This window comes from Sus scrofa, chromosome 2 (assembly GCF_000003025.6).
Source record: "Sus scrofa isolate TJ Tabasco breed Duroc chromosome 2, Sscrofa11.1, whole genome shotgun sequence".
Classification (NCBI taxonomy): domain Eukaryota; kingdom Metazoa; phylum Chordata; class Mammalia; order Artiodactyla; family Suidae; genus Sus; species Sus scrofa.
The window spans coordinates 103,679,039-103,703,946 of NC_010444.4; the positions used below are offsets into that span (position 1 = coordinate 103,679,039).

The following is a 24,908-nucleotide window of genomic DNA, read 5'->3' on the forward strand; positions in this document are numbered from 1 at the left end:
AGCCAGACTTATCAAGCAAAAAAGAGAGAGGACTCAAATCAATAAAATTAGAAATGAAAAAGGAGAAGTAACAACAGACACCACAGAAATACAAAGGATCATAGAGACTACTACATGCAACTATATGCCAATAAAATGGAAAACCTAGAAGAAATGGACAAATTCTCAGAAAAGTACAATCTTCCAAGACTAAACCAAGATGAAAGAGAAAAGATTAATTGACCAATCACAAGAACTGAAATTGTTGGAAGTTTTTTAATCACAGTTTCAAGCAAAAGTCCAGGACCAGATGGCTTCACAGGCGAATTCTATCAAACATTTAGAGAAGAGCTAACACCTATCCTTCTGAAACTATTTCAAAAAATTGCAGAAGAATGGAAACTCTCAAACTCATTCTATGAGGCCACCATCACCCTGGTACCAAAACCAGACAAAAACTCCACAAAAAAAAGAAAACTATAGGCCAATTTCACTGATGAACATCGATGCAAAAATCCTCAACAAAATACTAGCAAACCGCATCCAACAATACATTAAAAGGATTGTACATCATGATCAAGTGGGACTTATCCCAGGGATGCAAGGGTTCTTCAATATCCACAAATCCATCAGTGTGATACACCACATTAACAAACTGAAGAATAAAAACCATATGATCCTCTCAATAGACGCAGAAAAAGCCTTTGACAAAATCCAACACCCATTTCTGATAAAAACCCTTCAGAAAGTGGGCATAACTGGAACCTACCTCAACATGATAAAGGCCATATATACAGACAAACCCACAGCAAACATCATTCAAAATGGTGAAAAGGTGAAAGAATTCCCACTGAGATCAGGAACAAGACAAGGATGTCTTTTCTCACCACTACTCTTCAACATTGTTCTGGAAATCCTAGCCACTGCAATCAGAGAAGTAAAAGAAATAAAAGGAATCCAAATTGGAAAGGAAGAAGTAAAACTATCGCTATTTGCAGATGACATGATACTATACCTAGAGAATCCTAAAGACTCTACCAGAAAACTGTTAGAGCTTATCCACAAATTTGGCAAAGTTGCAGAATACAAAATCAATACACAGAAATTGAAAGCGTTTCTATATACTAACAATGAAAAAGCAGAAAAGGAAATTAGGGAAGCAATCCCGTTTACCATCGCATCCAAAAGAATAAAATACCTAGAAGTAAACCTACCTAAAGAAACAAAAGACCTGTACTCTGAAAACTACCAGCTACTGATGAAAGAAATCAAAGATGACACAAATAGATGGAAAGGTATACCATGCTCGTGGATTGGAAGAGTTAATATTATCAAAATGACTATACTACCCAAGGCAATCTACAGATTCAATGCAATTCCTATCAATTTATCAAGGACATTTTTTCACAGAACTTGAACAAAATATTTTAATGTTTGTTTGGAAGCACAAAAGACCCAGAAGAGCCAAAGACATCCTGAAAAGGAAAAATGGAGCTGGAGGAATCAGGCTCCCGAACTTCAGACTATACTACAAAGCAACAGTCGTCAAAACTGCATGGTACTGGCACAGACACAGAAATATAGATTAGTGGAACAGGATAGAAAGCCCAGAATTAAGCCCATGCACTTACAGCCAACTAATCTATGACAAAGGAGGCAAGACTATACAATGGAAAAAGGACAGCTTGTTCAATAAGTGGTGCTGGGAAAACTGGATAGCCACATGGAAAAGAATGAAATAAGAACACTCCCTAACACCATACACAAAAATAAACTCCAAATGGATGAAAGATCTAGATATAAGACCAGACACTATAAAACTCTTAGAGGAAAACATAGGCCAAACACTCTCTGACATAAATGACAGCAACATCTTCTCAGATTCACCTATCAGAGTATTGACAATAAAAAGAAAAATGAACAAATGGGACCTAACCAAACTTAAAAGTTTCTGCACAGCAAAGGAAACCCTAAACAACACAAAAAGACAACCCACAGAATGGGAGAAAATCTTTGCAAATGAATCAACTGACAAGGGATTAATCTCCAAAATTTATAAACACCTTCTGCAGCTCCACACCAAAAAAACAAACAAGCCTATCCAAAAATGGGCAGAAGATCTAAAGAGACAATTCTCCAAAGAAGACATACAGATAGCTGAGAAACACATGAAAAGATGTTCAGCATCACTCATTATTAGAGAGATGCAAATCAAAACCACTCTGAGGTACCACCCTTATACCAGCCAGAATGGCCATCATCCAAAAGTCTACAAACAATAAGTGCTGGAGAGGGTGTGGAGAAAAAGGAACCCTAGTACACTGTTGGTGGGATTGTAAATTGGTGCAACCACTGTGGAAAGCAGTATGGAGATTCCTCAGAAAACTAAACATAGAACTACCATTTGATTCAGCAATCCCACTCCTGGGCATCTATCCAGAGAAAACCACGACTCGCAAAGACACATGTACTCTAATGTTCATTGCAGCACTATTTACAATAGCCAAAACATGGGAACAACCTAAATGTCCATCGACAGAAGAGTAGATCATGAAGGTGTGGTACATATACACAATGGAATATTACTCAGCCATCAAAAAGAACGAAATACCAGCATTTTTTGCAACATGGATGGACCTAGAAACTATCATGCTAAGTGAAGTCAGCCATACAATGAGACACCAACATCAAATGCTTTCACTGACATGTGGAATCTGAAAAAAGGACAGACAGAACTTCTTTGCAGAACAGATGCTGACTTACAGACACTAAAAAACCTATGGTCTCCAGAGGAGACAGTTTGGGGGGTGGGGGGGATGTGCCTGGGCTGTGGGATGGAAATCCTCTGAAATCTGATTGTTATGATCATTATACAACTACAGATGTGATAAATTCACTTGAGTAATTTAAAAAAATGAAAAAAAAAGAAAATTATGCCTCATGAATCTGTTCAATCAGTCCCATATAATGAATTCCTGTTGATCTGGATGAAGTCAGCTTTTCCATTAGAATTTTGTAATTTCTTACCCATTTCAGTAGTATGATCTAAAAGTCAGAAACTTGTTTGTCAAAAAGTCCTTTTTATGAATCTTCTTGATGATCTTCATCTTATAAAAGCATCTGAATAAAATAATGATCATCCATAAATGACCAAAGACTTAAAATGAAATGGTTAAAGATCTGATCACAGTGCAAGCAATAAGAAACTTAGTTATTTCTATGTCATGTAGCATTTTAAGATAACTAGATGTTATGACTGGTAACATACAGGTTTTTAAATTTTGAATTATCTCTATTAATGACATGTACCCATACAATGTAACATAGTTTTACCGCCACTTACTTGACAATGTTTCCCACGTAATTTAATATACCAAATAAATCTGTTTAGTATCTCTCTTGGGATGTGTCATAGGAGCCCTTTAAAACATCCCCAAGTTAGCTACAGATCAGGAGAGCTTCAGTTAGAATTGGACTTTGAGAAGTTTGTCAGAGATCAGAAAATTTTAAAACACTGCCAAACAGAACCACAAGTCACTCTGAAACAATACTCACACAACCAAAGTGACAAAAGACTTTTAAGGCAAATACAAATCATTTAGAAAACAAAGACACTCATAATCTGGTATCAAAAGTAGCTCAACATTTCAAGAAAACCTTTTCCTCCAAAGAGAAAACTAAACTCCAGTCCTGCACCAGCCCACCTTTAATAACAAAGTTTGTTTGCCTAATTTAATTCAATCCAAGCCTGATTCTGCACAAAGCTTTTTCTCAGTTCTCCCTTTCTAGAAAACCTTCCACAACTTTCTGTACCTGTATTAGTTTATCTTTTATTTCTTTCCCATTTATAATTAATCAGCTTTAGGACCAAAAAAAAAAAAAATCACTTTCTTTCCTTGTAACAAAATGCATTTCCATTTCTCATACTTTCTTTTGTTGAAAACACCCTCCTACTTTCCTTGTATACTCAAATATTTCCTTACTTGTAGTAGCTTAACATACATATTTTAATTAGAATTCATAACTCTTAAAAACCTTGGTTTCTAATGAAAACCAAGAAGCAAGCAATGATGAAAAAAAAATTTTTTTTTTTGGCATGCACAAATTCATGAGCCAGGGATTGAACCTGCAGCACAGCAGTGACCTGAGTCACAGCAGTGACATCATCAGATCCTTAACTGTTAGGCCACCAGCAAACTCCCACACCAGTATTTCTTGGTTGGCAAACTTAGCATATTCTATAACCTCTAGGAACATAATTTCTCATAGATTTCTTTAATGTGGTATATACAATGTGTCTAATAAGACTGAACATCTTTAATTTTCCTACTGTAAAAAGACAAATATAGGTAAACTTAGACTTGTTTAGCAATTAATGTTCCCAGAATTTTATCTTATTTGAAATGATCTGGATATTCGGTGAATTCCATTATTTAACTTAGCAAAACTCTAAAGTTTCAAATTACCAAAAATCTGGAGAAATTATTTTAGGTAGATATACCCAAAACATTATTCCTAGAGAGTTCACCTGAAAACTCTTATTTATAATTTTGTAATTTAGGAAAATATCATACCAAGGTAATTCTTCTTGTTGACAAACTCTGCAACAGAAATAACAAATATATTGATCTTCAATCAACCTAAGTACAATAAAAAATGTACATGTCTACTGATTAAACCAACAAGCTTAAGCTAGTTTTAACACCAGGTATTAATATTTCCCTAGATCAGGTGAACCTGAAATTCTGACCGGTTTTCTTTATTAGAAATATTTATTTGTAAGTACTTACTTTTAGGTTAAACAGAGCTCTTTTATAATTTAATTCTGATAATATTATCCAGGGGTAGAGTCATATGTATAATTTGCACAGACATAAGCAGACATAACTAGAGATCTCAGAACTTTAAAAACTTGGTTTTGAATCAGGTATTATAATATAAACCTACCAGTTTATAACAGTTGAAATAAACTTAATTACTCAGATGACTAAGGCTTTACTATTTGTGGAAATGACTTAAGATGTGTATTTGCCCATGATAAATTCTTAAGGAAGCTGTGAATTAGACTTTGGTTTGAGAGATTTTTTAGAGATTTGAGTTTAAAAATACTTCCCCTTCTTCCCCCTTTTTTCCCTTTGGTTTCAAATTCTACCTGATTGAGCTAATTAGGCTCAGTCTCAGGTCACTGTGGGCTGTATTGACATTTCTAACTTGTAGACATGTCTAAGACAATTTAACTCTCCTCAGAACTTGTCTGCCATCTAAATGATATAAAAAGATGATTTTATTATTATTATTATTATTTGGATCAGTAAAATTTCCCACTACACTGAAAATCAAGAATTCTATGTTCTAGAACTTTAGGGTTCAGTTTACCAAGGCTTCAAAAGTTTGCACAAGGCATTCAACAAAGACCCTCTTTTTTGAAGGTACAAATTAAACCCAGAGCAAAAAAAAAAACAAAACAAAACAAAAAAAAAACACAAACTATTATTATTTGTACTAACCCCTGAACATTAGCTCCCAGGTTTATTTAATATTTTGTGGGCTTGGGTATTCCTACTGGTTTCTTTTAGTATGTTTGATTCACATCAAACAGATTTATATATCTCATCTTAAAAATACCAGGCCAAGGAGGCATTCCCCCGTGAGACATAATGTCTATCCCACAACATAATCAGACAAATGAAATGTAATCATTTATAAAATTTTATCTCCAGCCTATCCACTTTTATACATTTAACTTTAGTTCCCAATAGAACCCCATCAAGAAGCCTTGACCTTACACAGATAACCAGAAGCTTTCCTTTTTATCTATTTTTGTATAAAGGCTTTGGGGTCCCCAGTAAGGAGTTGAGCCAAGGGACTCAGGCCCCTTTTGTTAATCTTTAACTTGATTGGTTGCCAAAAGAAATTGCTAGTCAGGTATCTCAGTGTAATTTTTTTCAGCCTTTTAAATATACATATGTATGAGTGAGTATTTATGTGTATTTTTTTTAAACTGAGATAAATAGAGCAGGTTTGTTTGGTGCCCTTCAAGGTTAAATAGGCCAAAAGGACCCCCTTTGGTCCTCAACATTAGAGTGGTATCAAACCTTTGTCCTAATTCTAGTAACATGTTTTATTTACCCAATTTCTTAATAACCACCTAAAGATTCTTTATCCTTCTGGAAGAAGTCCCTTTAAAATTTCCACCTTGTTGGCAAGAAGTCTCTAAACTTTCCATTAGCTTCTTACTTCCCTAGTAATCAACCTAGTTAATAATCCAATGTTTTATTAGCATCTGTAAGATGTAAGACCCATTGAGAGGAAGCCTAGACCACAAATAAGGCTTTCCAAACTTATTTTTTTTCTTTTAAACTATGGGAGTTTGTAGGTTAGCCTAGAAATATATGTACGTATGTATATGTCTGTGTATATATATATATGTATATATGTAGACACATACAACCCCACCTGGCACTGCACTATGGGTAGTTATGTGACACATGAAACCAAACACTCCATCTACTTCTACCTGGGCCAAGTTGCCATTCTGTTGAAATCTGTTTAAAAGCTTGGACTACACCAAACACCCAGTGATCCATCCATAAATAAGGACTGCAGCCTAAGTTTCAAATACCAGAAACTGAAATCTTCACCCTTCCCTAAAGGAACACCTTGATCTTTGAACCAATATTGTATCATTTTGTACTAATTTGTCGTGGTCATAAAGCGATTAGTACATTTATATTTATATTTATTTTCTATTCCATACCTCTCTAACCCATGTTTCTCTTCAGAACCCATTCCTTTAAGGAAAAAAATAAATCTGTTGGAGGAAAAAAGAAAAACATACATGTATATTTGTGTGTGCATATAAATAATCTAATTTGGTTTTTTTCAAAAGTACTAATAAAACAGCTGCTTATAATGAGAGCTCTAAATATTTACCAATCTAAAAGTTCTAATTTAAAGGGTCCATCATCTCACCATTGACAAGTAGTATCTTAATAGCACTTCAAACTAGTAAGAAATGTCCCCACAAATGCATGTAAAGCAGAGTTCCTGTTGTGGCTCAGCGGTAACGTACCCAACAAGTAATTATGAGGATGAGGGTTTGATCCCTGGTCTCGCTCAGTAGGTTAAGGATCCAGCATGAGCTGTGTTGTAAGTCGCAGATGTGGCTTGGATTCCATGTCGGTATGGCTGTGGTATAGGCTGGCAGCTGTAGCTCCAATTAGACCCCTAGCCTGGGAATTTCCATATGCCTTGGGTGTGGCTCTTTAAAAAAAAAAAAAAAAAAAAAAAGACCAAAACAATAAAAGCATGCAAAGCATGTAGCCTTCATGAGGTCTATAAAGTTTACTCCCCCAAATAGTCTAAGAACATACACAGGCAGACACAATGAAGGTTAGGATGACAAAGGTCCCTTAGGCTGGGACCCCTTATGACAGAGACAAATTTACCTGACGGTTGGCACAGCCAGACAAAAAGACCACTTAAAATTCCAATCTAGGGAGTTCCCGTCGTGGCTCAGTGGTTAAGGAATCTTGAGGTTGTGGGTTTGACCCCTGGCCTTGCTCAGAGGGTTAAGGATCTGGCGTTGCCGTGAGCTGTGGTGTAGGTTGCAGACGCAGCTCAGATTCTGCACTGCTGTGGCTCTGGTGTAGGCCAGCGGCTACAGCTCCGATTTGACCCCTAGCCTGGGAACTTTCATATGCCATGGGAGTGGCCCAAGAAATGGCAAAAATACAAAAAAAAAAAAAATCAAATATATTCAATTGGCTGCATCAAATATGTACCACCTTGTGGATGGGGTGGGAGTCAGGGTGGTGGTGAGGGATGGGGGATGCCTAAATTCAGGTAGAATATTTGCATCTCAAAGACACAGACAAATCCAAGTTCCTCCTAGAAATGCTTTTGTACTTTTAAGGTCAATATTCTGAAGAGATGTTTTTATCAAGGCAGTTCTTCTCTAGCTGTGCATGCACACACCCAAACTTAATTTGAGAATGTGAAAAGAACCTCATTTTTGGCCATCTTTAGGGTAAGATTTCCTTTAATTCTTGATTTATATTTGAAGTATAAATTCTTCATGTACATAATAAAATCTTCTCAGTGCCTTTCAACAGAGCATAACCCAGGTACCTCTTCTTGAAAGTAAGTTTCAAAGAAAACCTACTCCTCCAGAAAGAAGCTTAACACTGCCAAATAAAACTTAGGATCAGCAGCCAATAACCAGTTATCTGAGATCCAGGAGAGACTCACCCAAACTGGACTTTCTCAGGAAGGACTGAAAGGAACAGGGGGCTTCTACTGGTCCCAGAGCTCCAGTCCCTTGTAGAGTTAGGTGAGGGAGAGAAGTCTTCTCAGAATCCGTTTGTCAGTTGCCAAAACTGTTGACTGAAAAATATACACATACAAACTAAAATTTAGAACTGTATTTTATTTGAAGACATTACTAAAGACAAGAGCCTGGAAAGGCAGCCTCTCAAGATAAGCTCTGAGGGACTGTTCCAAAGAGGTAAGGGAGGGGCCAGGATATATGAGTTTTTGCTGAAAAAAAATGTAGTCAAACATCAAAAGATTACTGCTAATCACACACACACACAAAATGACATCATAAATTAATGATTTCATTGACTTTCTATTTACAGGAAGATCTAACAGGCTGGGCTCACTGAAATTATTTCTTTGGGAGTTCCTGTTGTGGCTTAGTGGGTTTATGAACCCAAATAGCATCCATGAGGATGCAGATTCAATCCCTGGCCTCGCTCAGTGGGTAAAGGATCCTACCTTACCGTGAACTGTGGTGTAGGTCACAAATGCAGCTCAGATATGGTATTGCTGTGGCTGTGGTGTAGGCCAGCAGCTGCAGCTCTGATTCAACCCTTAGCCTGGGAACTTCCATATGCCACAAGGGGTGCCCTAAAAAGAAAGAAAAATTATTTCTTTGATATGCATCTGAACAATCCAGGGTCAATTTCCTATCTTCTCCATTCTGAATTCCCTTCAGGGTATACCATTGGGGCAGCTGCAGTGGCTGATGGCTTGATGGTGGACTTAATTCATTGTTTACTAAAATGTTAGCCAACATTTTTTGGTTCATTTGTTCTATTTTTCAGAATGTTTAGAATTATTGGTAAAAAGTGTTTGATTTGGCATATTTTTGTATGCTTTACTTACTTCTTCAATTCTTAGCACAACCTTCCCCCAGAACACACACAAAAGCATCCAGCATTTACCGAAGCTTGTATGAGAATTCAACATTTGGTATACAGAGATGTCATTACCAGAGAACAAAAACATGCTTTAAATTGTTACAGCCCACCCTCTAGATCCAAGAGTTGGTGATGTGTTTCCAAAGCTTTATATTTATTTTTTATTTTTAATTTTTTCTTCAAGGGTGGATATGAAATCACCTGGCCAAAGTCCAGTTGACACAAATGTCCTTCAAGGACCCCTGTGATTTCTGCTGTAGGCTGAACCAAATTATAATCAAGACTTTTGCTTACATGTGTAACAACCTTCATCTTGCCTTTCCACTCATTTTTCTAAGGAAGAACATAACTAGTAACATAATAAAATAATGTAATAGAGTCATCAGAGTTGACGGTGCTGCCAAATTTCAACTGGTGATAAACAGTTAGCACCAGGGGGCAATAGTATGAAGGAAGTCAGGAAACATAAAAAGCCACATCACCTTGGGAAAGGCTTCTTGGAGGTGTGTGTTACTTATTCCAGTGCCATTTGTATACAAGCCAAGTAAGGGAAATTGGAAAACTTTTTCTTCAGTGTTTTGATTCTGTTGCTCTTCTGTGTGAATGTAGCTGAAGAGATCCTTCAGTGTTTCATGCTAGATTGCACAGTGGCTGGCTTGTGGGTTTAATGGCTGTTTTTTATCTTCACTTTCTTTGTCTCCCTTGCCTTTGAAATTTTTAATTTGAACAAAATTATTGGAATATTATGATTATCACATGATAACAAAAGGTAAAGATTTCTAGAAATTTAAAAGTAGGTGAAAGGCTATGTAGCATAGACTGGCATCAATCAGGACTAGAAATGATTTCTGGTTCAATCATTCCCACTTGTTATTTAACTCTTATTAGCCTCCATTTTCCCCTTGAATAAAATAGGAATACTATCTACTCATCAGGCTTGTTAGCATAAAATACGACAGCTATCAAATACTAGCACAGTGCCTGTAAATACCACAATGACATAGTATATATCATAATAAATATCGATTGCTATTGTTAAAACTTCTAACTCATTTCTTAGATGGATGTTAAAGCCTCAGTTACAAATGGAAATTAGGGAGTTTTTTAGTTGAATAAGGCTATTTAACTTGCCAGTTAGGGATTGGGAACAAGATGGTGGAGTAAAAGAAACTTGAGGTCATTTCCTCTCACAAGAACACCAAAATCACAACTAACTGCTGAAAAATCAATGGTTAAAAGCAAACAAACATTGGAATACCACCAAAGTGGGGGAAACCCACACACCAGAGAATAATTATATCACAGAAGTTCTCCAACAAGAGTGAGAGCTATGAGCCCCACCCCTGGCTCCCCAGCCTGGGGTCCTAGCATTGAGAGGAGGAACGCTCCCCTCCCCCACAAACATTTGGCTATAAAGGCTAGCAGGGCTTGACTGCAGTAACTCCACAGTACTGGAGGAAACAAAGACTCTACTCTTGGAGGGTGAACACAAGGTCTCTCATGCACTGGCATCCAGAGCAAAAGAGTAACTCCATAAGAGCCTGGGCCAGACCTACCTGTTGCTCTTGGAGAGTCTCCTGGGGAGGAAGGGGGTAGCTGTGGCTCTCTCTGAGGTCATAAATGCTAGTGCTGGACATAGCAGGGACCTACATGAACTCTGGCTGGATGCAGACATTTTGGGTCCTTGGCACCAAGACCTGTCCCCACCCAACAGCCAGTCAGTACTGGGATGTCTCAGCCCAAACAATCAACAGGTCAGGAACACAGCCCCACACATCAGCAGACAGGCTTCCCAAATACTTCCTACCCCCCCCCATAGACATTTCTAGACATGTTCTTTGATATGGCCTTGCCCACCACAGGCCAAGACTCAACACTATCCACCAGTGGGCAGGCACTGGCCTGTCCCAACAGGAAGCCTGCACAAGCCTCTAAACCAGTGTCCCCCACCATGGGGTAGACACCAGAAGCATGAAAATATAATCCTGCAGCCTGCAGAACTGACTTCACAAATACCTATCAGAACCTACACTGGGACCAGCTATTCCCTGGCCTTTGGGTGATGAGAGGGGAGTGTACTGCTGGGACACATAGGACATCCTCTACAGAGGGCCATTTCTCCAAGGTCAAGAAATGTAACTAAGGTCAATAAGTATAACTGTATTTTACAAACATAAAAATACAAATAGAAAATTAAGCAAAATGAGATGGCAAAGGTATATGTTCCAAATTAAGGAATAAGATAAAACTTCAGAAGAACAACTAAGTGAAGTGGAGATGGGAACTCTACTTGAGAATGAACTCCAAGTAATGATTATAAAGATCATCAAGAACTCAGTAAAAGAATGGATCCACAGAGTGAAAAGTTATGAGAAATTTTTAGCGAGAATTAGAAAATACAAAAGAACCAGAGTTGAGATTATAGTAACTGAAATTTAACAATTGAAAAATAAAAAATCACTAGAAGGAATCAATAGCAGGATAAATGGAGAATAAATCAATGAGCTCTAAGACTGGGTGGAGGAAATCATTGCTATGGAACAGAAGAAAAAAGAATGAGACAAAATGAGGATAGTCTAAGAAACCTCTGGGACAAGGTCAGTCACACCAGCATTTACTTTAAAGGGGTCCCAGAAGGAGAAGAGAGAGAGAAAGGGCCTGAGAAAAATATCTGAAGAAATAATAGTTGAAAACTTTCTTAACATGGGGAAGGAAACAGTTACCCAAGTTCAAGAAGCACAGTCTCATATAGCAAAAGGAGGAACACATCAAGGCACATGGTAATCCAAATCACAATAATTAAAGACAGAGAAACTACTAAAAGCAACAAGGGAAAAGGAACAAATAACATACAAGGGAATACCCAATGAGGTTATCAGCTGATTTTTCTCAGCAACTCATCAGGCCAGAAGGGATTGGCACCATATATTTAAAGTAATGAAAGGGAAAAAATCTACAATCAGGAATACTCAGGAAGGCTCTTATTCAGATTTGACAGAGAAATCAAAACCTTTACAGACAAGCAAAATTTAAAATAATTCAACACTACCAAACAAGCTTTATAATAAATGCTAAAGCAACTTCTCTAAGTTGATAAAAGAGGGTCACGACTGGTAACAATAAGGTCACAAAATTGGAAAGTTCACCAGTAAAGGCAAATATACAGTAAAGACAGGAAATCATCCACACAAAAAAATGTAATATCAAAACCACTAATCATGACAGCAGGAGAGTAAAAATGCAGGCTATTTGAAATTCACTTGAAATAAAGAGATCAGTGACTTAAACAATCACGTATATACAGAGACTATGATATCAAAACTTCATGGTAACTGTAAACACAAATTTTGTAAATACACATACAAAAGAAAAAGGAATCTAAACATAACACTGAAGATACCCACCAAATGAAAAGAAAACAAAAGAAGGGGAGGAAAAAAAGACATACTAAAACAAATCCAAAACAATTAATCAAATGGCAATAATAACATACATATCCATAATTACCTTAAATATAAATTGATTAATGCTCCAACCAAAAAACAAGGACTAGCTGAATGGATACAAAAACAAAACCCATATAGTTTATATGAAACCCACTTCAGATCTAGAAACACATACAGACTGAAATTGAGGGGATGGAAAAAAAATATTCTATCCAAATGGAAAAAGAAAACTGGAGTACCAAGACTCATATCACACAAAATAGATTTTAAAATAAAAACTGGTAAAATAGACACAGCAGGACACTACATAATGATCAAAAGATCAATCCAAGAAGATATAACTGTTAATATATATGCACCCAACACAGGAGCACCTCAATATATAAGGCAAATGTAAACAAACATAAAAGGAGAAATTGACATAATACAGTAATAGTAGAGGACTTTAACATACCACCTACATTAATGGACAGATTATCTAAAGAGAAAATCAATAAGGAAATACAGACCTTGAATGACACATTAAACCAATGGACTTAAATGATATTGATAGGACATTCCATCTGAAAGCAGCAGAATACATATTCTTCTCAAGTGTACTTGGAACATTCCCCAGGATAGATCACATGCTGGGCCACAAAGACTAGATAAAGTTAAGAAAACTGAAATCACAGAGTTCCCATTGTGGCTTAGCAGGTTAAGAACCCAACTAGTATCCATGAGGATAGGGGTTCTATCCCTGGCCTTGCTCATTGCGTTAAGGACCTGGTATTGCCACAATCTGTGATACAGGCTGAAGCTTGAATCTGGCATTGCCATGGCTGTGGCATAGGCTGATGGCTACAGCTCTGATTTGCCCCCTAGCCTGGGAACTTCCACATGCTATTGGTGCCCTAAAAAGCAAACAAACAAACAAACATAAGAAGGAAAGGAAGAAAGAAAATAGGAAGGAAGGGGAGAAGGGAAGGGAAGGAAGAAAACTGAAAGCATATCAAACCACAACACTATGAGATTAGAAATCAACTACATGAAAAAAAAAATGGCAAAGCATACAAGTTCATGGAGACAAAACAATATGCTACTAAACAACCAGTGGATGGCTGAGGAAATCAAACAATATCTAGAGACAAATGAAAGTGAAAACATGATAATCCAAAGTCTTTGGGAAACAGCAAAAGAAGTTCTAAGAGGAAAGCTTACAGAGATACAAGTTTACCTCAAGAAAAAACAAAAATCTCAAATAAATTACCTAATCTTACACCTATAGAAATGCAAGAAAGAAGAATAAACCCCAAAGTTACTAGAAAGAAAGAAATCATAAAGAAAAAAGAAATAAGAATAAATCAGAGCAGAAGTTCCCATTGTGGCTTAGTGGAAAAAAAATCTGACTAGTATCCATGAGGACGCAGGTTCAATCCTTGGCCTCGCTCAGTGGGTTAAGGATCCAGCATTGCCATGAGCTGTGGTATAGGTCACAGGCACAGCTGGGATCTGGCATTGCTGTGGCTGTAGTGTAGGCCAGCAGCTACAGCTCCTATTGGACCCCTAGCCTGGGAACCTCCACATGCCACAGGTGCAGCCCTAAAAAGGGCGAAAGAAAAAGAAAGAAAAAAGAAAGAAAGAATGAATCAGAGCAGAAATAAATGAAATAGGAGATTAAAACAATATAAAAGATAAAAAAAACCAAAATCTGGTTCTTGAATGGATAAATAAAATTGATAAACATTTAGCCACATTTGCCAAAAGAGGGAGGATTCAAATCAATAAAATCAGAAATGAAGAAGTCACAACAAACACCACAGAAATAGAAAGGACCATAAGACATTATTATGAGAAACTAAATGCCTCTAAAATGGATAACCAGAAGAAATGGACAAATTAATAGAAAAGTACAATTCATAAAACTGAACCAGGAAGAAATAGAAAATATGAACAGAACAATGACATGTACTGAAATTGAATTTTTGATTAAAAAACTCCCAACAGGGGAGTTCCTGTTGTTGCTTATCAGGTTAAGAACCCAACTAGTATCCATGAGGATGCGGGTTCAATCCCTGGCCTTCTCAGTGGGTTAAAGGATCCAGCATTGCTGCAAGCTGTGGGGTGGATCACAGCTGTGGCTCAGATCTGGCATTGCTGTGGCTGTGACTCTGATTTGACCCCTAGCCCAGTAACTTCTGTATGCTGTGGTGCAGCAGTAAAAATACAAAAACAAAACTAAACAACAACAACAAAATCTCCCAGTGGAAGTTCTTGTTATAGAGCAGTGAGTTACAAATCAGAATGCAGTGATTCAGGTCATTGTGGAGGCATGGGTTCAATCCCTGGCCTGGCACAGTAGGTTAGAGGATCCAGCAGGCATAGGCTGGATTCAATCCCTGGCCCAGCAACTTCCATATACCACAGATGAGGCCATAAAACAAACAAAAAAACTCCCAACAAACAGAAGTCAAGCACCAGATGGTTCACTGGCAAATTCTATCAAACATTTAGAGAAGTGTTAACATCTACCCTTCCTAAACTATTTCAAAAATTTGCAGAAGGAACATTTCCAAACTAACTCTGAGAAAGCACCCTTACCCTGATACACAAACCAGTCATAAATACGATAAAAAAGAAAATTATAGGCCGATATCAATGATGAACATAGAAGCAAAAATCCTCAATAAAATACTAGCAAACAGAATCCAGCAATAATTAAAAGGACCATACACCATGATCAAGTGGGATTTATCCCTGTGACACAAGGATTTTCAATAGCCACAAATCAATCAGTGTGATACACCACATTAACAAACTGAAGAATAAAAAAATACATGATTATCTCAATAGATGTAGAAAAAGATTCTGATAAAATTGAACATCCATTTAAGATTTTTAAAAAAAATCTCCAGATTGTAAGCTTGGAGAGAACATACCTCAGCTTAATAAAGGCCATCTATGACAAACCCACAGCTAAAATGATATTCAATTGTAAAAAACTGAAGGCATTTCCTAGATGAGAAACAAGACAAGGGATGCCCATTCTCGCCACTTTTACTCAACATAGTATTGGAAATCCTAGCCAGGATAATCAGGAAAGAAAAAGAAATAAAAGAAACCCAAACTAGAAAAAAAGTAGTAAAGATGTCACCATCTGCAGCTGACATGATACTATGCAAAGAATCCCAAGATGCTATCAGAAAACCATTAGACTTCATCAATTAATTTGGTAAAGTTGGAGGATACAAAATTAACACACAGAAATCTGGTGCATTTCTATATACCAAAAACAAAAATCAGAAAGCAAATTTAAGGAAACAATCCCATTTACCATCACAATGAAAAGAACAAAATACCTAGGAATAAACCTATCTAAGGAGGCAAAAACCTGTACTCTAAAAACTGTATTTTGTATAGAAACACAAAGATCCCAAATTAGACAAAACTATCCTAAGAAAGAAAAATGGACCTGGAAGAATCAGGCTCCCTGACTTCAGACTATACTACAAAGCTTCAGTCATCAGAACAGTATGGCAGTGGAAAAAAAAAAAAACAGAAATATAGGTCCATGGAACAAGATAGAAAGCCCAAAAATAAACCCATACACCTATGATCAATTAATCTACAACAAAGGAAGCAAGAATATACAATGGAGAAAAGACAATCTCTTAAAAAGTTGTTCTGGGAAAACTGGACAGCTACATGTAAAAGAAGGAAATTAGAACACTGTAACACCATACACGAAAATAAAATCAAAATGAATTAATGTCTGAAATATAAGACCAGAAACTATAAAACTCTAGAGAAAAACACAGGCGAAACTCTCTTTGACATAGACCACAGCAGTATCTTCTCAGATTCACCTCACAGATTAATGAAAATAAAAGCAAAAAATAAACATATGAGAACTAATTAAACTTAAAAGGTTTTACACAACAAAGGAAACAATTAACAAATTTAAAATACAACGTGCAGAACTGGAGAAAATATTCACAAATGAAGTCACCAACAAGGGATTAATTTCCAAAACATACAAACAACTCATACTGTTCAATATCAAAAAAAAAACCAAGCCAATCAAAAAATAGTTAGAAGATCTCAATAGACATCTCTCAAAGAAGACATATAGATGACCAAGGCAAATGAAAAGATGCTCAAAATAGCTAATTATTAGAGAAAGGCAAATCAAACTATAATGAGTTATCACCTTACACCAGTCAGAATGGCCATCATCAAAAAAATCTATAAAAGAGAAATGCTGGAGAGAGTGTGGAGAAAAAGGAACCCTCCTACACTGTTGGTGAGAATGCAAATTGGTGCAGCGACCATGGAGAACTATGTGAAAGTTCCTTAAAAAAACTAAAAGGACACAGGTTCAATCCCTGGCCTCGCTCAGTGGGTTAAGGATTTGGTGTTGCTCTAAGCTGTGGTGTACGTCACAGACATGGCTTGAATCCCAAGTTGCTGTGGCTGTGGTGTAGGCTGGAAGCTGTAGTGCTGATTTGACCCTGAGCCTGGCAACCTCCATATGTTGTGGGTATGGCCCTAAATAGACAGAAAAAAAAAAAAAAAACCCTAAAAATAAAACTACGAGAAGTTCCCATTGTGGCTCAGCAGTTAGCGAACCTGACTAGCATCCCTGAGGATTTGGTTCAATCCCTGGCATCCCTCAGTGGGTTAAGGATCCAGCATTGCTGTTAGCTGTGGTGTAGGTTGCAGATACAGCTCATATCTGGCATTGCTATGGCTCTGGTGTAAGCTGGTGGCTACCATTCGAATTGGACCCCTAGCTCGGGAACCACCTATGTATGCCATGGGTGCAGTCCTAAAAAAACAAACAAACAAAAAAGACCAAAAAAAAAAAAATAGAACTACCATATGATCCAGAAATCCTAATCTTGGCCATACATCCAAGGAAAAACATAATTCAAAAAGATACATGCATCACAATGTTCATTGTAGCACTATTTACAATAGTCCAAAACATGAAAGCAACCTAAATGTCTATCGATAGATGAATGGATAAAAAGGAGGCGGAATATATAATGGAATATTACTCAGAAATAAAAAAAAACAATGAAGTAATGCCATTTGCAGCAATATAGGTGGGCCTAGAGATTATCATACTAAGTGATATAAGCCAAAGATAAATACCCTGATGTCACATGTGAAATCTTAAAAAATATATTTGTATATATACAAATTAACTTATTTCCAAAACAAAAAGAGACTCACAGACATAGAAAACAAATTTATGATTGCCAAAGGGAAAAGAGGGATGGGGAGGGATAAATTAGGAAGTTGTGATTAACATATACACACTACTCTACATACAATACATAACCAACAAAGATGGACTATATAGTACAGGGAACGCTACTCAGTATTTTGTAATAACCTATGAGGGAAATGATTCTGAAAAAGAATAAATGCATTTATATGTATAACTGAATTGCTGTGTATGCCTGAAAATAACACAATATTGTAAATCAACTATACTTCAACTTTTAAAAGGTGACCCTAAGAAGAAAAAAAAAAAAAAAAACCTTGCAAGTGAGGAAGTTGGTCTAATCCTCTTTTTTATAAATGTAAGCCTTAAATATGCAAATCTATTTTTGTTTGAGAGGTACTGTACATTAGAATAGGCATGCTGGTATGAAAGCAGAAATCATTATAGAAATAAAAATGGGAAAACATCCTACCTAAAGATAGCAACAACAACAATAAAAAATGGGTCATGAAGAAATCAAAGAGGAAATCAGAAAATACCTCTAGACAAACAAAAATGGAAACACAACTTTCCAAAACTCTTTGGGAGGCATCAAACGTAGCCTTTTTGTTGTTTGTTTGTTCACTTTTTAGGGCTGTACCTGTGGCATATGGAAGTTCCCAGGCCAGGCTAGGGGTGGTATCAGAGCTGCAGCTGCGAGCCTTTGCCACAGCCACAGCAAAAGAGGATCCGAGCCACATCTGCAACCTACACTACAGCTTATAGCAGTGGCGAATCCTTAATCCACTGGGTGAGGCCAGAGATTGAACTGCATCCTCATGGATACTAGTTGGGTAGGTTCATTACTGCTGAGCCACAATAGGAACTTCAAAAACAGTTTTAAAGAAAGAAGTTTATAGCAATACAGGCGACCTCAAGAAAACAAGAAACATTTCAATCAAACCTTCCATCTAAAAGAATTAGAAAAAGAAACAAGCCCAAAGTCAGCAGAAGGAAGGAAATAAAGATCAGAGAGAAATAAAACAGAGACCAAAAAAGGTAGAAAAGATCAATGACACCAAGAGATCAAGAGCTGGTTCTTTGAAAAGATAAAATGGATAAATAAACATTTAGCCAGGCTCATCAACAAATGAGAAAACCCAAATAAAATAAGAAATAAATGAGAAATAACTGACACCACAAATAAAAGAGAAATAACTGATACCATAGAAAAATAAATGATACCCATTGTGGCTTAATGGAAACAAACCTGCCTAGTATTAGTTATATGCCAACAAATTGAGAACATAGAAGAAATGCACAAATTTCTAGAGACATACAACCTGTCAAGATCCAGTCAACCTTTCAAGATTCTTTCATCAGGAAGAAATAGACCATCTGAACAGATGGATCCCTAGTGAAATTGAATTTTTATTAAAAAAAAAAAGAAAGAAAAACTTCAAGCAAGCAAACAAAAGGCTTCACAGGGGAAGACTACCAAACATATAAAAGTTAATACCCACTATTTGCAAACTATTTCAAAAAATTGTAAATGATACAACATTCCCAAATTCAATTCACAAGACTACTATTTTCCTGATACCCAAACCAAAGATACTATAGGAAAAAAAGAAAATGACAAGCCACTATCTGTAATGAAGACAGATGCAAAAGTCCTTAACAAATTAGCAAACTGAATCCAATAAATAAAAAGAATCATACATCATGATCAAGCGCAATTTACCCCAGGGATGCGGGAAAAGTTCAGTATTTGCAAATCAGTATTATAGACCACATTGACAAAAGGATATAAGTCACATGATCTTCTCAACAGACACACAAAAAAAGCATTTGGGGAGGAGTTACCATTGCGGCTAAGTGCAAAGAAACCTGGCTAGTATCCATGAGGATTTGGGTTCAATCCCTGGCCTTGCTCCGTGGGTGAAGGATCTGGCATTGCCATGAGCTATGGTGTAGGTCACAGACCCAGTTCAGATCTGGTGGTGCTACAGCTGTGGTGTGGGCTGGCAGCTCTAGCTCCAATTCATACGCTGCACCTTTGGCCCTAAAAAGACAAAAAAAAGAAAAAAAAAAAAAGCATTTGGCAAAATTCAACATCCTGTCAAGATAAAAATTCAAAATGGGTATAGAGGGAATATCTCTTAACATAACAAAGGCCATTTATGACAAGTCTACAACTATCATGCTCCATAGTGAAGAGCTTAAAGTTTTTTCTCTAAAATCATCAACAAGACAAGGATGCCCACTCTTACCACTTCTATTTAACATAGTATTGGAAGTTCTAGCCTCAACATCAGGTGAGAAATAAAAAGCAGCCAGAATTGAGAGGAAGAAGTCAAACTGTCACTATTTATAGATGACATGATACTATATACAGAAAACTCTAAAGTCTCCACCAAAAAAACTATTAGAATAAATCCATTTAGCAAAATTTCAGGGTAAAAGTAATCTACAGAATCTGTCACTTTTCTATATACTAATAATGAACTATCAGTGAGAAATTTTGGACACAATCCCATTACAAAGAATGAAATACCTAAGAATAAGCTTAACCAAGGAAGTAAAAAACCTATACACTGAACACTATAAAACACTGATGAAGAAAGAAATGGAAAGATATCCCAAGTTCTTGGATTGGAAGATTATTATTAAAATGTACATATTACCCAAAGCAATCTAAAATTGAATGCAATCCTTATCAAAATACTCATGAAATTTTCCACAGAAGAAAAATAAATAATTCTAAAATTTATGTGTAATCACAAAATACCAGAACTACCAAAGAATTCTTGAAGGAAGAAGAACAAAGATGGAGGCATCATACTCCCTGACTTCCCATTATACTACAAAGCTACGGTCATCAAAAAAGACAGACATATAATAAATGGGACAGAACAGAGGGCCCAGAAATAAATCCACACACTTACGTTCAATTAATCTAGGAAAAAGGAGGCAAAAATATACAATGGAGAAAAGACAGTCTCCTCAATCAGTGCTGCTAGGAAAATTGAAGAGCTACATGCTGATGAAATTAGAACATTTCCTCATACCATATACAAAAATAAACTCAAACTGAAACCATAAAACTCCTTGAAGAGTGCAGAGGCAGAACACTCTGTGACGTAAATTATAGTTATATTTTTGTATCTGTCTGCTAAAACTAAAGAAATAAAAGCAAAAACAAACATATAAGACCTAATTAAACTTAAAAGCTTTTGTACATCAAAGGAAACAATCCACAAAATTAAGACATTTTACTGGAGATTCCACTGTGGTGCAACAGGATCGGTGGTATCTTGAGTGCTGGGACACAGCGTCCATCCTCAGCCCAGCACAGTGGGTTATGGATCTGATGTTGCCATAGCTGCAGCATATAGGAATATGGTCCCTGGCCCAGGAACTCCATACACTATGGAGTAGCCAAAAAAGAAAAAAAAAAATCAACCTACTGAATGGGATAAAATAACAGACAAGTGATTAACATCCAAAATTTATGAATAACTCATATAACTCAGTATCAAAAAAGTCTGATTAAAAATGGATAGAAGGGAACAGACCAATTACTAAAAATGAAATTGAATATGTAATAAAAATACTCCCTACAAATAAAAGTCCAGAACTAGATGGCTTTACAGGCAAATTCTACCAAACATACAAAGAGGAACTTATACCCACCCTACTTAAACTTTTCCAAAAGGTTGAAGAAGAAGAACACTCCCGAAGACATTCTGTGATGCCAACATTACCCTAATACCAAAACCAGACAAAGATACCACAAAAAAAGAAAACTATAGGCCAATATCTCTGATGAATATAGATGCAAAAATTCTCAACAAAATTTTAGCTAACTGAATTCAACAACATATAAAAAAGATCATACATCATGACCAGGTGGGATTCATCCCAGGTTCACAAGGATGGTTCAACACATGCAAATCAATCAACGCCATACACCACATTAACAAAAGAAAAGTCAAAAACCACATGATCATCTCAATAGATGCAGAAAAAGCATCTGATAAAGTCCAACATCCATTCAGCATAAAAGCTCTTACCAAAGAGAGTATAGAGGGAACATACCTTAACATAATTAATGCCATTTACAACAAACCCACAGAAAATATAATACTCAATGGACAAAAGCTGAAAGCCTTCCCACCTAGAACAAGGATGCCCAATCTCACCACTGTTATTCAACATAGTACTAGAAGTCCTAGCCACAGCAATTGGACAAATAAAAGAAATAGAAGGTATCCAAACTGGAAAAGAAGAGGTAAAATTGTCACTCTATGTAGATGACATGATATTATATATAGAAAACCCTAAGAACTCAACCCAAAAACTACATGAACTGATCAACAAATTCAGCAAAGTAGCAGGATATGAGATTAACATTTAAAAATCAGTCACATTTCTGGAGTTCCCATTGTGGCGCAGTGGTTAACAAATCTGACTAGGAACTATGAGGTTGTGGGTTCGATCCCTGGCCTCGCTCAGTGGGTTGAGGATACGGCGTTGCCATGAGCTGTGGTGTAGGTTGCAGATGCGGCTCAGATCCCACGTTGCTGTGGCCTGGTGTAGGCCAGCGGCTACAACTCTGATTAGACCCCTAGCCTGGGAATCTCCAATGCAATCCCTATCAAATTACCCATGACATTTTTCACAGAAGTCGAACAAACAATCCAAAAATGTACATGGACCCACAAAAGACCCAGAATTAACAAAGCAATCCTAAGGAACAAAAACCAAGCAGGAGGCATAACTCTCCCAGACTTTCAGGCAATATTACAAAGCCACAGTCATCAAGACAGTATGGTACTGGTACCAAAACAAACATACGGACAAACAGAACAGGATAGAGAACCCAGAAATAAACCCATACACCTACGGTCAATTAATCTTCGACAGAGAAGGAAGACTATCAAATGGGAAAAAGACAATCTTTTCAGCAAGAATTGCTGGGAAACCTGGACAGCTGCATGCAAATCAATGAAACTAGAACACACCCTCACACCATGCGTGAAGATAAACTCAAAATGGCTTAAAGACTTAAATATAAAACAAGACACCATCAAACTCCTGGAAGAGAACATAGGCAAAACATTCTCTGACATCAACCTTATGAATATTTTCTCAGGTCAGTCTCCCAAAACAACAGAAATAAAAGCAAAAATAAATCAATGGGAACTAATCAAACTGACAAGCTTTGGCACAGCAAAGGAAATCAAAAAGAAAACAAAAAGACAACTTACAGAATGGGAGAAAGTAGTTTCAAATGATGCAACTGACAAGGGCCTAATCTCTAAAATATACAAGACTTATACAACTCAACACAAAAAAGCCAACAACCCAATTGAAAAATGGGCAAAGAAAGGATCTTAACAGACATTTCTCCAAAGAAGATATGCAGATAGCCAATAAGCACATGAAAAAATGCTCAACATCAATGATTATTAGAGAAATACAAATAGAAACTACTATGAGGTACCATCTCACACCAGTCAGAATGGCCATCATTAATATTAGTCCACAAATAACAAGTGCTGGAGGGGGTGTGGAGAAAAGGGAACCCTCCTGCACTGTTGGTGGAAATGTAAATTGGTACAACCACTATAGAAAACAGTATGGAGATACCTTAGACATCTATACATAGAACTACCACATGACCCAGTAATCCCACTCTTGGGCATATATCTGACAGAACTTTTCTTGAAAAAGACACATGCACCTGCATGTTCACTGCAGCACTATTCACAATAGCAAAGACATGAAAACAACCTAAATGTCCACTGACAGATGATTGGATTAAGAAGATATGGTGTGTATGTATATATACAATGGAATACACTACTCAGCCAAAATAGTGCCATTTGCAGCAACATGGATGGAACTAGAGACTCTTATACTGAGTGAAGTGAGTCAGAAAGAGAAAGACAAATACCATATGATATCACTTATTTCTGGAATCTAATATATGGCACAAATGAACCTTTCCACAGAAAAGAAAATCATGGACTTGGAGAACAGACTCGTGGTCGCCAGGGAGAGGGAGCAGCATGATGGACTGGCATTAGGGGTTAATAGATACAAACTAATGCCTTTGGAATGGATAAGCAATGAGATCCTGCTGTATAGCACTGGGAACTATATCTAGTCACTTATGATGGAGCATGATAATGTGAGGAAAAGGAATGCAAATGTGTGACTGGGTCACCTTGCCATTCAGTAGAAAACTGACAGAATACTGTAAAGCAGGTATAATGGAAAAAAATAAAAATTATAAAAATTTTTTTAAAAAGGACAGAAGGCCCAAATGGACATTTTTCCAAAGAAGATGTATAGGTGGGTGTTAGGCACAGGAAAAGATGCTCAACATCACTATTAAGAGAAATGCAAAAGAAATGCAAATCAAAATGACAATATAACTTCATACCTGCCAGAATGGCTAATATCAGTCTACTAGCAATGAATGTTGCAGAGCATGTGAAGAAAAAAGAACCCTCCTACATGGTTGGTGGAAATATAAATTGGTGCAGCCATTATGAGAAACAGAATAGAGGTTCCTCAAAGGGTTAAAAATAGAACTACCATATATTTCTACTCTGAAGTAATTATCTGAAGAAAATAAAAACACATTAATTTGAAATGATACATACACTGCAATGTTCATAGAAGCATTATTTATAAATACCTAAGATACAGAAGCAACCTAAGTGTCCATCAATATATAAAAGCTGTGCTGTATATATACAACAGAATATTACTCAACCATAGAAAATAATGAAGTTCTGCCATTTGCAACAACACAGGTGGACTTAGAGAGTATTGCACTTAGTGAAATAACAGAGAAAGACAAATATGTAATTACAGTATGTGGAATCTGAAAAATAAAACAAAGTAATATTGTAAACCAACTATACTTAATAAACCAAAAGCATGAAGATTATTGAGGTTTCACAACTGAAATAACATCAAGATTGTCACTGAACTTGGTAATTATAAGTAAATATGCAAGAAAATCCTGACAGTTGACTAATCTTCAATGAGGGTAACATATTTACTTTGCAG

At 36.6% G+C, this 24,908-nt stretch overlaps 1 long non-coding RNA gene across 5 annotated transcripts in view; it reads right to left on the bottom strand.

Moving 5' to 3' along the window:
- LOC106509504 overlaps positions 2,862 to 24,908 on the bottom strand; it is a 30,899-nt gene continuing 8,852 nt past the window's right edge. For 2 of the 5 annotated variants that reach the window (XR_002341828.1, XR_002341829.1), the window contains 4 exons: positions 8,230 to 8,364; positions 6,737 to 6,790; positions 4,554 to 4,580; positions 2,862 to 3,099 (listed from right to left, as the gene is read on the bottom strand). This is a non-coding gene — a long non-coding RNA (uncharacterized LOC106509504). Of the gene's footprint in view, positions 3,100 to 4,553; positions 4,581 to 6,736; positions 6,791 to 8,229; positions 8,365 to 9,664; positions 12,590 to 19,685; positions 19,775 to 24,908 lie in introns of those variants that run through there. The other 3 variants (XR_002341831.1, XR_002341832.1, XR_002341830.1) reach the window with 3 other exon arrangements.